This window comes from Hemicordylus capensis, chromosome 2 (genome assembly GCF_027244095.1).
Source record: "Hemicordylus capensis ecotype Gifberg chromosome 2, rHemCap1.1.pri, whole genome shotgun sequence".
In the NCBI taxonomy this organism is placed as follows: Eukaryota; Metazoa; Chordata; class Lepidosauria; order Squamata; family Cordylidae; genus Hemicordylus; species Hemicordylus capensis.
The window spans coordinates 241098701-241111640 of NC_069658.1; the positions used below are offsets into that span (position 1 = coordinate 241098701).

A 12940-nucleotide genomic window follows, 5' to 3' on the forward strand; every position below is an offset into this window, starting at 1 on the left:
TGCGCCCCCTCCACACACACACACAGGGCGCCCCGTGCCCCGCCACATTCAGCAGCAGTGAATACTCCCACCCTTAAGCACCCATTCTGCTCAAAACCCAGCGCCCTCCCCACATACATTCCACCGCCCTCTCAATGCCCCCAGTCGGGCTCTAGACTCAGGGACTTACTCTGAATAAACATGCATGAGATCAGGCTGCTGCATGGCTGCGAAGTGCCCCCTGCCCTACTTTCTCCTGACAATTTCCAATGAAAAGCAGCCCGTGAGAGCCTTTGGCATGGCTCTTGCCCAACGCTTCCCGAGCCCTGGCAGGGTGCTCTTCTCGCCAGACGGCCGCTGAGGTTGAGGAATGAGTTTAAATCCTTAAGGAAGGCCCCCTTCCCCGCACGGTCCCTGCTCAATCGTCTTCCTTTTCCTTCCTTCTCCAGCTCATGGAGGTGCCCCAAGAGCACACGAGAGGAGCCCTCCCTTTCCTTCCTCAAAGGCAACTGGGATGAGACCCGCTGCTGCTGCTGCTACTTGCCTCCCTCCGCCGAGCAAGGCTGGGGGAATGCCAGCCAGGCGTGATTCTCCAGGGGGAGATCAACAGCAGCGCTTGCCTGCTGCTGTTTCTGCTTCCTCCCCTGGGGTGGAAAGTCTCCTCCCCCCACCCCATATTTCTTCAGCGCACTCACACAGCCTCCAAGACACGCCTCCCCACAAACACCGAAGCCTCCATCGGCAGCTCACTCGCCCATAGCTGACGCCGCCTCCTCTCGCTTCCCCGCCAACACCCACCGCCTCCTCCTCCTGCCACTCGCCCAAGACTCCTCAGACCGAGCTGAAACTTTAAGCGCTTGAAAGAAATGCTCTCACACACACCCCCAATACCAATTCCTTTAAGCTGGGGACTCACCCGGTATTTGGCCACCACAGCATCACCCACGTGCACACAGGAGCGGGATGCACCGGGAAATTTAAAGGGGGTGGGGGAGAACAAGAGGGGGAAACTATTGCTGCATGTCTTGGCACACAAAGAACAGGGAGGAGGAGGAGGAGAGGCAGCCCCTCAGAGGAATGGGGCTTTCGGAGGCTGCATCAGAGGCAGCGTAGCAGCAGGCGTTCCGCCCCCCGGCCTCTCCCTTGCACAGAATGACTGCCTCTGTGCTGGGTAGCCTCTCACCTTGGTCCCCGACTCCCCGCCACCTGCCTTTCCTCAGGTCTCTCTCCAGCAGCGTGCCGGACTGAGGAAGGACAGGGCAGAAGTTGGCAACACAACAAAGGAGAAGGTTCTGGCGGCTGTGCTCAGGAGGGCAGCTGGCAAGCAGGCGAGCAGTTGGCTGGTGACGGGGAGGGCGCGCCGGCGCACAATGGGAAAGTTCAGCAGCGGAAGGGGCGGGAGAAGAGCCTACCAGCTGCTGCAACTGCCCGCAGCACACAGGCAGGCACACAGTCTTTTGAGCAGCCAATGGGAGAGCACCTGCCCGCCCGCTGGTGCCCTGGAGATTTCGCCTGGGCGAGTGGGGGGGTGTGGGCAGGTCAGCCACAGTGGAGGCAGCTGTGAGCAGCAGCAGGGGGGAATAAATTTAAATAAATATATATATATATATTTTAAAAAATTTATTGTGGTGGTTGGGGAAGGGCATGGCAGCCACTTTGCGCTATCCCTGCAATGACGCCTAGGGCATGTGCCCTGCCTGCCCCTCCTCATTACACCCCTGCTGGGGCCCAGAGGGGGTGACTTGGCAGTTACCTGGTTTCCATCTGCCAGAGCTTGCTGCTCAGGGCTATTTAGAGTGCTGCCAGTGGCAGTGGGCCCACCACCAAAGGGGCGACATGGGTTTGGGGTGGTATAGAAGTGTGTTAAATCAACAAACAGGACAGAAAGCTATCAGCGCCGAGAGAGAACAGGCAGCATTTGTGTCCAGAAAGCCCCAGGCTGAGTCCTCCACACACCCAGTTCAGGCTTTGGGTAGCAGGTTGAGAAGTCCTGTGCAAGAGACCCTGGAGAGATGCTACCAAACAGTGCAGACAAGAGGGCAGTGGGCCACCTCCAGCTACAAAGGTGGGATGCCTCTGAGTGCTAGTTGCAGGGGAGTAACAGCAGGAGAGAGGGCATGCCCTCAACTCGTGGCTGTAGGCTTCCAGCAGCATCTGGTGGGCCACTGTGAGAAGCAGGATGTTGGACTAGATGGGCTTTGGGCCTGATCCAGCAGGGCCGTTCTTGTTTTTATGTTCTTAAGATTAAGCTCAATGCATCAGTTTCTCTGCTATTCACTGGGAATAATTTACTTCAGGATTTGGAGCCCACCTGCCAAATTACCTCTTTCCCCCACTAAGGCTCATCCTCCGCAGTTTATGTATCAGCTGGTCAGAAGGATGCCAAAGGAGCTCATCACGGCTCTCACCACAACCCTCCCGGCCCATTCTCCGTATCCAAAGTCCCGCTTCAGGGCACGGTTGGGCTGCAGCCTGCACAGCTTCACCCAATGGCCTCCAAAGCACTAATCCCAAACAGGGGCGCCAGCTGGCAAAGGGTCCCATCACAATACCCCAAAAGCCAGTTGGTGGTACTCTATTAAAGCAGAAAGCATCAGTCCGATGCCAGAAGGAAGCTGTTGTTCTCCCAGCTTGGCTTGAAATTCAAGTGGGAAAAGCAATCTTGGTGGAAAAGTCAGCAGGGTTCAAACACAGGGAAGAGAAGCACTTTCTCAGAATATTCCACATCCTCCCAAGGCAAAACAGCAAGAAGCCCCCGATACCGAAACCGAACACTTCCAGCAACAACAGTTCCAACCACAGGCCACTGGATAAGTGTTCCCCCACCCAGCAGAGAGCCCCCACAATCCTGCCATAAGAACACACCAAGAAGGAATGCTGAGTCCCAATAAAGGAAGAAGCAGCAGCCATTTCTGGAGAGTGAGGGAGCCTTACCCAGAGAGGCCACATTCTGCCGATTCTCCTCCATGACTGCTCTGTGCAGGGCTCTTTGGTCTGCATCCAGCAGAGCCCACTCCTCCTCCGTGAAATGCACAGCCACCTCCTCAAAGGACACGGCACCCTGAAACAAGAACATACTGGACTCACAGGTCAGAAAACTGTCCCCCCACCCCTATACACAGAGGCACTCTAACCCCCGGACCTTGGGGGCCCAGTCCAGTCCTACAAGGTCCAGGGAGCACCTCCAAATGGCCAGGGCCAGGTGTCTCCGTCAGCTACCCCATGTCCGCCCCCTAAACCTCCTCTGTTTTTTGTTGTTGTTTTTAATTCTTACTGCGCCTGAGGCGTGGCTGTGGGTGGGCCAGCAAAGCTGTCCTTTTCCCCTCTCCCTCTCTCCCCGTGAGGCAGTGGGGACTGATCTCTCAACTGCATAGCCACACCTCACAGTTAGTAAAAGACATTGGTCTGAATGGACGGGCCCAGCGTCACTCTGGTCTCTGCCACTCCCCGCCCCCACAGCCACCCCTCAGCCACAGTAAGAAATTTTTAAAGAGAAAAAAGAGGAAATACCAGCAGAGGTTTGGCAAGGCGGGCTACCCGAAGAAGGTTTTGTGTGGCCTTGCGGGGGTGGGAGTTAGCGATTGGATGGTCTGGGCACCCAAATTACCTAGGTGTGCCCCTGCCTATACACAAATCTCTGAGGAGAATTAAAATGAGTCAGCTAAGGCTCCTCTAGCAGGATTCATGGCCTCCTGGCCTCCCCAGTGGGCAGATTACAGAGATGCAAATATTATCTCAGGCTCAGAGAAAGGCACCCAGGCTGTCCCCCACGTGATCCCTTTCCTACCTGATCTGGTTGGGTAGAAGCTGCTTCTCCATCCACACAGGGGAGCCATGATCTTGTCAACACATCCAGTGGGGTTCCATGAACTAGGAGAGACAAAAGCGATCCTTTTTTGTCGAGCAGTATAATGTTACATTAGGAAGCGTCACTGCCCTGCAGGTTTGATGGGCAGAGCAGCACATGGGGGATGAGATCTGGAAGTGTTGTTGGCTTCTGTCCCTTCCCTGCAAAAGCACTGATCCCTTGGACATGTTTGATTGTTTCATTTATTTATTGATCTATGTACACTGCTTTGAAAACTCTGGTTGATGAGCGGTATATAAATATTATAGTAGTAGTAGAAGTATTAGTAGCAGTAGCAGCAACAGTCTGTACTGTGCCACACTGATGGACATATTTCTTGCAGGAAACAGCAGTTTTGCGATGACAGGGGAGAAGAGGAGCAAAAATCACCCCCTAGTCTCCTTCCCCGCGTGCTTCTCTGCCCATCAAGCCTGCAGGGCAACTACTCTAAAAGCTCCCTGCCCCAAGGAAGCTCTGATCAGGCTGATGGTCCTCTGTCCATCCCATCAGCTGTGGACTATAAAACAGGTTCACGCAGTACAACATCCACCCCACGAGGCCTTTTCTCTTGGCCCGCTACTCGCCTCCTGAGCCCTCCACGGGGCTCGCTTCCCCCCACCCCCACTTGCTTCTCCCCACCAGCTTCTGAGCCCCTCAGGGCCAGGCGCTTCCTGGAAATCAGGGTACGTTTCAGCCCTGAAGGGCACATGTGTGGCTTCATTCAGTGCAGGCACGTGCTCTGTATCTCTTTCAGGGTGCACACGGGCCCTCCTTTCCAGGAAGCTCCCAGAAGCAGCGAAGGGCTCCGGAACTGGCAGGGAGAAGCGAGCAGGAGGAAGGGGAGGGAGCCCCATTGAATACATACTTGTTGCTTGGCCAGTGGAGGCAAGGCTAGCTGGCGGGCAGGCAGTCCTAAAGGTCCTGCACTCCTTCTCTCTCTCAGAGGCATGTGCCTGGGGTGGCTGCTGCTGGCTGAACCAGCAAAGAGAGCATGTGGGTGGGAGCTGGTGCTCTCCCTCCTGAGCCCCTCTGCCCTCCTGATGAGAGTGATGGCACACATGCACACTCTGTCTCTATCAGAAGGCATGTGCCCCCTCAGTCCCAGGCCCCGATGGAAGCGAGGGGCTTGGGGGCCAGGGCAGCAGAGAGTGGGGCCAGGCAGGGGTCTGCTCGTCTTCCCAGCTGCTCACCCTCCTTTCCAAGAAGCTCCCAGCTCCAACTGAAGGAGGACAGGGAGGCTTGGGAGTGGGGGAGGGCAGATGGAGCAACCCTGCAGAAAGCGCCGCCTTGCCCTCGCTCCTGTGGAGTGGTGCCCCCACCTACGTTCCAACTGGATTCCTCCATTCAATCAATTCCTAAGTTACAACTGGATTGAGGAAGGAATGACTCTGCTTGGATTTCCACACCATCTCAAAGAGCTGCCCCCTCCAAAAGAAAATCACATTTGAAATTATCCAGTAAGGGTTTTGGGGTGGTATAGAAATATTTTAAATAAATAAATAATAATAAAATAATGGGTATGAAGTTTAATCTTCTTATGTTCTTGTGTTCTTATACTAGTTTGAGGGCTAGAGGCCATATCCAGTCTCAAAGGCAGGATGCCTCTGAGTACCAGTTGCAGGGGAGTAACAGCAGGAGAGAGGGCATGCCCTCAACTCCTGCCTGTAGGCTTCCAGCAGCATCTGGTGGGCCACTGTGTGGAACAGGATGCTGAACTAGATGGGCCTTGGGCCTGATCCAGCATGGCTGTTCTTATGTTCTCATGTTCTGATCCAAATTAATTTCATTCACCTTGGTCTGCAAGAGTTTCTACAGTTTAATTTTAATTAAATCAATTTTAATGAATTTCATTTTAATTTGATTTAATTCAATTAATTAATAAATATTAAATTTTAATAATCAGTGCCCTAAATTTAGGGTCTAAAAATTGAGGTCAGCCCCTGCACACCAAGTCACGGTTAGTTTCAGCAAACCACAGCATTTGAGTTGTGCACCCCTGATATAAAAGGTTCTGCAGCCTTGTGAGGAGAGGCTAGAGACAAACGTCCCTAGAGACAAGCAGACTCAGGTTGACCAAGAAGTTGCCCTTTTTAGGCACATGGGAATGGGATTAAGGGAGACCCATCAGAAGTCGGATCCGTTATTCCTTACCCAGTGAGGTGGGATCTGCATGATCCTCCTGAGATCTCCCTCCTTGCAGCAGCTTCAATCTGGCGTCTGATAGAGTCTTCTCTGCCTCAAAAACAAAGAGGTTTGCTTCTGCTAATGGCCCCTGCACCTGAAAAGCCAACAGAAATCCCAGGCAGGGGAGGGGGAGGCAGGGTTTAGAAAAGACAATGGCAGGGGTGGGTGACTGGAGGGAGAAGGGTTGGGATACTTCCCCCTGCAAGGGCACTGAGAGAAATTGGGCAAATTAAGGACATTTCTCCTTGCTTATATGATTCTGCATTTCAATAAGCACACTTAACTCTTAATTAGTTTACTTTTTTCTCGTATTAGAGACACCCTGAGGTCTTGCAGAAAGGTGGAATATCATTCATATATATATATATATATATACACACACACAAATATATGATGAAGGGAACTCATTTAATCTCCCACCCACTCTCTCACCTGCTGCTCTTCCTGCTTCTTGGCCTCTGCCTGGCTCAGGAGGAAACCTTCTGCCAGGGCCACTGCCTGCGAACTGGTCTCTGCTCCACATTCCCTCACCCAGCTCTCCATCTCGGGGGGCAGGATGGTCAGAAACTGCTCCAGGATCACAAAATCCATGATCTGGTGTTTTGTGTGCTGCTCTGGTCTGAGCCACCGACGGCAAAGGTGGTGGAGTCGGCTGCAAACCTTTCGGGGCCCCTCAACCTCCTGGTAGCGGAATTGCCTGAAGTGTTGGAGCTGTGCATCTGAAGGGAGCGTGTCCTTGTGCAGGATTTCCAGCAGAGTCTTTTCCAATAATTCCTCACCGCTTCCAGTCTTGATGGTCTCTGGGCCACCTGAGTCTTGCATTTCCATCTCCAATTCCATGCTCCAAAGAATGGCCAAAGTTGTTTTATCCACAGACTGGTCCTTGCAGCATGAACTGCTGTAATGGATGAAGCCACTGAGTACTGCAAAGCAAAAACGTGGTTCTGTGCTTGAAGTAGGACACCCCCAAGTCGTGGAGGCATTTCACTAAGGAAAGGGGATTATTTGGGCTCCTGACAGAGGCTTCCCTTTATAGGAAAGGAGGCAAATCTAGAGGGCCCCTGCAGGATGGAAGGAGGTTTCTTCCTTTGCAAGTTACAGACCAATGCAGAGCCTCCTCCCTGAAAAGGCTGGCTGTGTGTCCCCCGCTGGCCACAACAGCCTTCTCTCCCCCACCCCACTTTCCTCCCCCAATATTCCAGCCAGATCTGCTTCTCCCCCTTTCCTCCTCCTCCTCCAGGGACCACTGTCTCTTAGGGCCACGCAAAGCTATTGAGGGCAGCAGCTGGAAAACTGGCTTCTGTCTCCTCAAACCTTCCTTCATTTGCAAAGAAGCTTGTCTTGGCTTGGGAGGGACTGCAGAGGGATCATCAGCCCCACACAGGCCACCTCCCCATGAGCTGAAATGGGCGGGGGAGGGGCTGCTGGTGCGACTTTCCTCCCTCCTTCTCTCCCCACTCACTTCCTGGGCTTTGCTCTCCCCCCACCATGGGGGTTCCACCCACTCACTCCTCCCTCCATTCCTTGCCCTTCATCATCCTCCAAATAAACACTCACGGGGCTCCGCCTCCCCGAAAATGATGATCCCGGAGTCCTCTTCCAGTCTTCTCCAGGAAAGGGGACGGGACAGGAAGAAACTGTGGCCAATCACGATCCTTTATGCGTTCTCTAGGATTTGCATCTCTCTCACCTTAACTCTTTGCTGGCATCTCAGTCTGCAGTCAAACGAAGGTTTCCTACCACCCTTTCCCTTCAGAAGAGAAAAAAAAAATGTTTACATCGGGAAAAGCCTTGCTAACTCTCAGTCCTTACCAGGACTATGACGTTAGATTGAAACTCCCCCCCACCCCACCACCAGGGTAGCATCTTCACGCGAGGCGTAGAAATGCAACAGATACAGCTTCCCATGCAACCAGAGCGGACCCTGCTTAGCTAAGGGGACAGGTCATGTTTGCTACCACAAGACCAGCTCTCCTCTACCTTACAGTATCACCGCCTACCTTATAGGGCTGTATAAGGCCTGTATAGGGCTGTATACAAGATCATGCAAAATGTTTTGAACGATCTGAAGAAGCACTGTTCTACCATTACAGTACTTAAGAACAGTGCTTCCTTGAACACCTCTGAGTGTATGACCAACAAAACCACCCACGCCTTTCTTTTCTTTTCCACCCCATCCATCCTTCCTTCCTTCCATTCAATGGCACCCGGGTTTAAACCCTTGTTTCATGTTAATCTCCCCCCTCCTCAAATCCCCCAACAAGGTGATACTAAACCACTTGCCAACAGGGAATGCCTACTTGCCTATAGCCAACAACAGAGAACCTAGGAATGCCAATAGGGAACAAAAGGAACATCACTGCTTGCCATTTCACTAGGGAGATCACCGCTTTGCCAATAGGGAATACTACGAGATCACTGCTGCTTGCCTATATGGAACAGTAAAGACCACCACTTACCAATAGGGAACAACAGGCAGATCACTCTTTGCCAATAGGGAGGGAGCAACGGAAGATCCTTCCTTGCCAATAGGGAACAATGCTTCCCCATTAGCAAGCAGTGATCTCCTATTATTCCCGATGGGCAAGCCATAATCTTCCATGTTTCTCTATGAGCAAGCAGTGATCTCCTTTGGTTCCCTGTTGGCAAGTGGTGATCTTGTTGGAGTCCACATTTCTCAGGGCTATTTTTTCAACCCCCAGTTGTGTGTCAAATGTCAAACTGCGATTGGAAGCTGGTTTGTTAAACTTGGAGTCCTCTATCTGTATTTATATTTTCAACTTCTGGCTGAAATTGACCCCCATCCCCCATTCTGGCTTAGCTCCCTTAAACTTTAAGGATGAACACCCCTCTGATTGGACCCACTTAATCACTGAAAAATTTAATGCATACAGACTGTCAATAGAATCCCCCCCGCCCCTCCCAAGGCCTATGATAATTCCAGAGTGATCCTTAAGCAGAATATTATTGATATGGGACACCAGATAGATATAGGTTGGCCATCAAGCTACAGGTGGCTTGGAGCAGTGAAGCCCTTGCAAAAACCAGCCACCTCTCTGTATAATCTGACATATCCAACCCCCAGAAGGCCCCTGACGCTACCCCTGATGGATGTGTTGCCCTCTGTGGTATTAGAGGGTAGATTTAGGAGGGTTCCTTTTTTGGAGAGATTGTGTCCTTGTGGGAATGGCGATGTTGAACCAGTAGGTCACGTGCTTTTGTATGGCTCATTTTATTGTGATCTGTTATCCAAATAATTCTGATGAGTTTTATATAAATGTATTTCTTTCTTATACGTATACCGATGTCACGCATCTGGTGGCCAAATTCTGTAAAACTGCAATTCAGACCTGCCCACAGATAGTGATTGAGGGTCTCCCTAGATGTTCCTATCTTTCTCCACACTATGACCCATGATATGACTCCTCACTCAGGTGTTTCCTGTGATAAATCAGAATCCCTTCCTTTCCTATTAGAGAGCAGATGAGAACATCTTCTCACTATCTTACTATTCATTATGTAGTCTTTAGATAGCATTAGGTCTTTCCTATCCAAAGTGTACTTCACCAATAAATCTACTTAGTATTTTAATTCTACAAGCATCTCCTTGTGTCTTCTCTAAATAGCTGCAACAACTAAACTCTGCATTCTACTCTGTAACCGGAGTGGGTAGCTTTTTCAATGCTCTGCTAATTAATCACAAAACCCATCATGGGTAAATTACAACCTCCAACAGATTTCGCTATTGTTCCCTAATGGTAAGTGGTGAACTTAGTGATCTTCCATGGTTGCTATTGGCAAGCATGTGTCCCTTTGGGCAATAGGAAGCCTTCTTCAGCAGGATCTACATTGTGAGCCCTTTCAACTCTGAATCCCACCAGCTACTATTTTCAGGGAGGCACCCGGGCTCTCCCTTCGCAGATGGGGCTTCCACCTGGGGAGCTCTTCCCCTAGCTGCTGCCCCGCCCCTAGCTCTTCTTCAAACGGTCCCTTTGGCTTTACCTCAGGAAGTTTACTGCTACATAAAAACACCACGACCTGCTCCTTGCTTCAACCCGCCAAAGAGCCAACCACCTCCTTGCCCTGTTGCTGCAGCTGTAGAAATCTCCGACTCTCTGGCCCAATGGGGGTTTGGCCTGTTCATTCTCCCGGGATGGGAGGAGGTGGGAACCTTGAATTATTCAAGGTAGTGCTGAACCCCATTTTAAACATATCCTCTGTCAGCTGTGAAGAGAACCCAAAGGCACCCCTAAACCTCTGCACCCCTGGCCAGTGCCAGCTTGGCTACTGCCCTGAAGGGCCATGAGGCTTATAGGGTCACACTGGGGTTCCTAAAGGTGGGCACTCCGTTTAAGACGGTGCTCCATTTTGTTGCAGGTCCCACCTGCTGGGAGAAAGGCAAAATAAGTTTAGAGTGGATCCAGGAGAATCCAGGGAGCACCAGTGGAAAAACAGGGAGGATTAAAAACTGTACAAATGGTGTGGAGCAGGGGCGTAACTACCATTAGGCAAGGGGAGGCGGCTGCCTGGGGGCCCCCATGCATTGAGGGGCCCCCCAGAGGCAAGTCACATGTGAAGTGAGTGTGTGTGTATCAGTGAGGGGCCCATTTTAAAATTTTGTCTCTGGGCCTACTCCAGCCTCGTTACACCCCTAGTCTGGAGCCTCGTCCATGCTTTTGCTGCTAATTCAGGAGACGAAGGAGTCATTTTTACATGCAATGTCTGTCCCACTGTCACATTAGTATTCAGAATGAATTCTTTAAATATGCCAGAATGGTTGTTGTTGTTGATAAGGCTTGGCAGACTACAAGAAATATCGACTATAAATAGAACATACTTGTGAAAATAGGGTTACAGAACCAGTTTCTACGTTCTTGAAGAATATGGCTTCCCTGGGGGTCAGATGCTGACAATAGCTGACATATCCTGACTCAATTTAATAGAGGAAGTTCTGCTATAATTTAGCAGCCCTTTTAGAGCAACTCCCAAGTAGTAATATTGACCCATTGAGTGAGGATATCAGCCAATGGCTTGGGCCCAAACCGCGGCTGACGTGCTGCAGCATCTTCCACCAACATAACTCCTGTTCTGAGACTGCAGCACTTATAAAAGGGAGCACCGGAGGGATTGTGTGAGGGCGCTTTTGTGTGTGCAAGGCTGCCAGGACTCCCTCTGAAGAGGGTAGTAGCACAGCGGTTATGCCAGCGGCAGACTGTGCATCATGTTGACCCATGAAGACAGTGGGGAGACCTTGTTATAGGATGACCTAGGAAGCTGCTAGGAAGACTATTCCTTGGATGGCCATTGGTCCATCTAGCTCAGTGTTGTCTACACTGTCTGGTAGCAGATCTCCAAGGTTGCAGGCACTTGAAGGGGGCACAAATTCTTCTTCTTCTTTTTTTTTAAATGGCCACTAAAAACAAAATGACCACTGCACATGCTCAAATGGCCTCTGTGAGGCCCTAGGCCATGCCATGCCTCGCAGAGGCCATTTGAGCATGCACAGTGGCCATTTTGTTTTCAGTGGCCATTTTTAAAAAAGAACAATTATTTTAAAAAATGGCCACTGCACATGCTCAAATGGTCTCTGCGAGGCCCTAGAGGCCAGCAGTGGGAGAGGTAACCTTTGCAGACCCCCCTCCCACAGCCTATAGGAACCGCTCCAAAGGGGCTACAAGTAAAAAAATAATAATTTAATATGTCACTGTACACATATTCAGTTTGGCACTATGTATAGAGAATCAAGGCTTGTGAATACTGAGCTGAAGCTTATGAGCTAGGATTGTATTCATTTGCTCTTACTTTGCTTCTTATGATAAGTGAGTTAAATGTGGTGTCTTAATAATATGGTTATTAATGGTGAGTTCGTCTTTGAATCAGCGTGAAATCCTTAGTATTAAGGCCCACTGGGAGTTTCTTGCTCTCTTTCTCTCATTTTAACTGTCTTTCTGAAATACTAGAATATTTTCCAAGCAGTGACACAGTTTACTCTGCATATCCTTTAATTATTTTCAGAGTATCTGGGAAAAGCCAAATTCTCCATTTATTTTTAAAACTTATGTAATAGTGATGCTACAATGCATAGTAGAGAATTAGGCACTTCTGTTTAGTTTTCCAAGTACACCTCCACATAGTATTTGGGTATTTCATGAGCCCCAGCATACTGAAATTTGTAGTTTCCCAGCATTTTTTAGTCTGGCTACATCCACTGCTAAATATTTTTTGAAATTTAAAAAGAATAATGAGCTTGAGTTATATCTTTCAGCTGATATTATAGTAAAGTTATCTGAAAGATGGGTGTCAGATGTTTGGACAGGGGGCACAATTTCAGTGCTTGCCCTAGGCGCTATTTTCTCTAGATACGCCTCTGTTCCTTGGCTGTTTCCCACATTTCGGGCACCACAGGGGCCCATGGAACTGGCTGGGAAATCCTATGGGCCATCTGGGATGTCTAGTGTCCCCATGTGCTTTCCCAACACTCCCACATGCCTTCCCAGCTGGCCCTGTGGACTCTGGGGCCAATAGAAGGGGCCCTCCTGGCCCTAGAGATGTGAGGAGGAACTACACGGGGATGTCTACGCTGGGAGCAGCCGCCTCTGGGCAGCACCAGGGGGATCCAGTCCTTTGGCTTCCCATCCAGGGGGATCCAGTCGACTTCCCATTGACAGACCCTAACTTGAGCAGCAAGGAGAGTGTTCACTGCCTTGAAACACAGCGGGAAGAATGGCACCAACATACTTCAGCTAGGGAACAGACTTGTTAGTGTGAAAATACCAGCAACTCAGTTTCTATGTCTGCTCCTCCTTTAAAAATGGAATCATTCCAAATGATCTCATAACATAAATTTCCCTAAGCTTTACATGCTATCTGTTTATTATGAAACTAGGCAGGGGCAGTGACCAGATTGGTGGGCACTGATATGGGCATACG

The 12940-nt window shown here is 50.4% G+C and overlaps 1 pseudogene; it reads right to left on the reverse strand.

Moving 5' to 3' along the window:
• LOC128347570 (zinc finger protein 729-like) overlaps positions 1 to 7544 on the reverse strand; it is a 44432-nt pseudogene extending 36888 nt beyond the window's left edge.
• Between the last annotated feature and the right edge of the window lie 5396 nt (positions 7545 to 12940).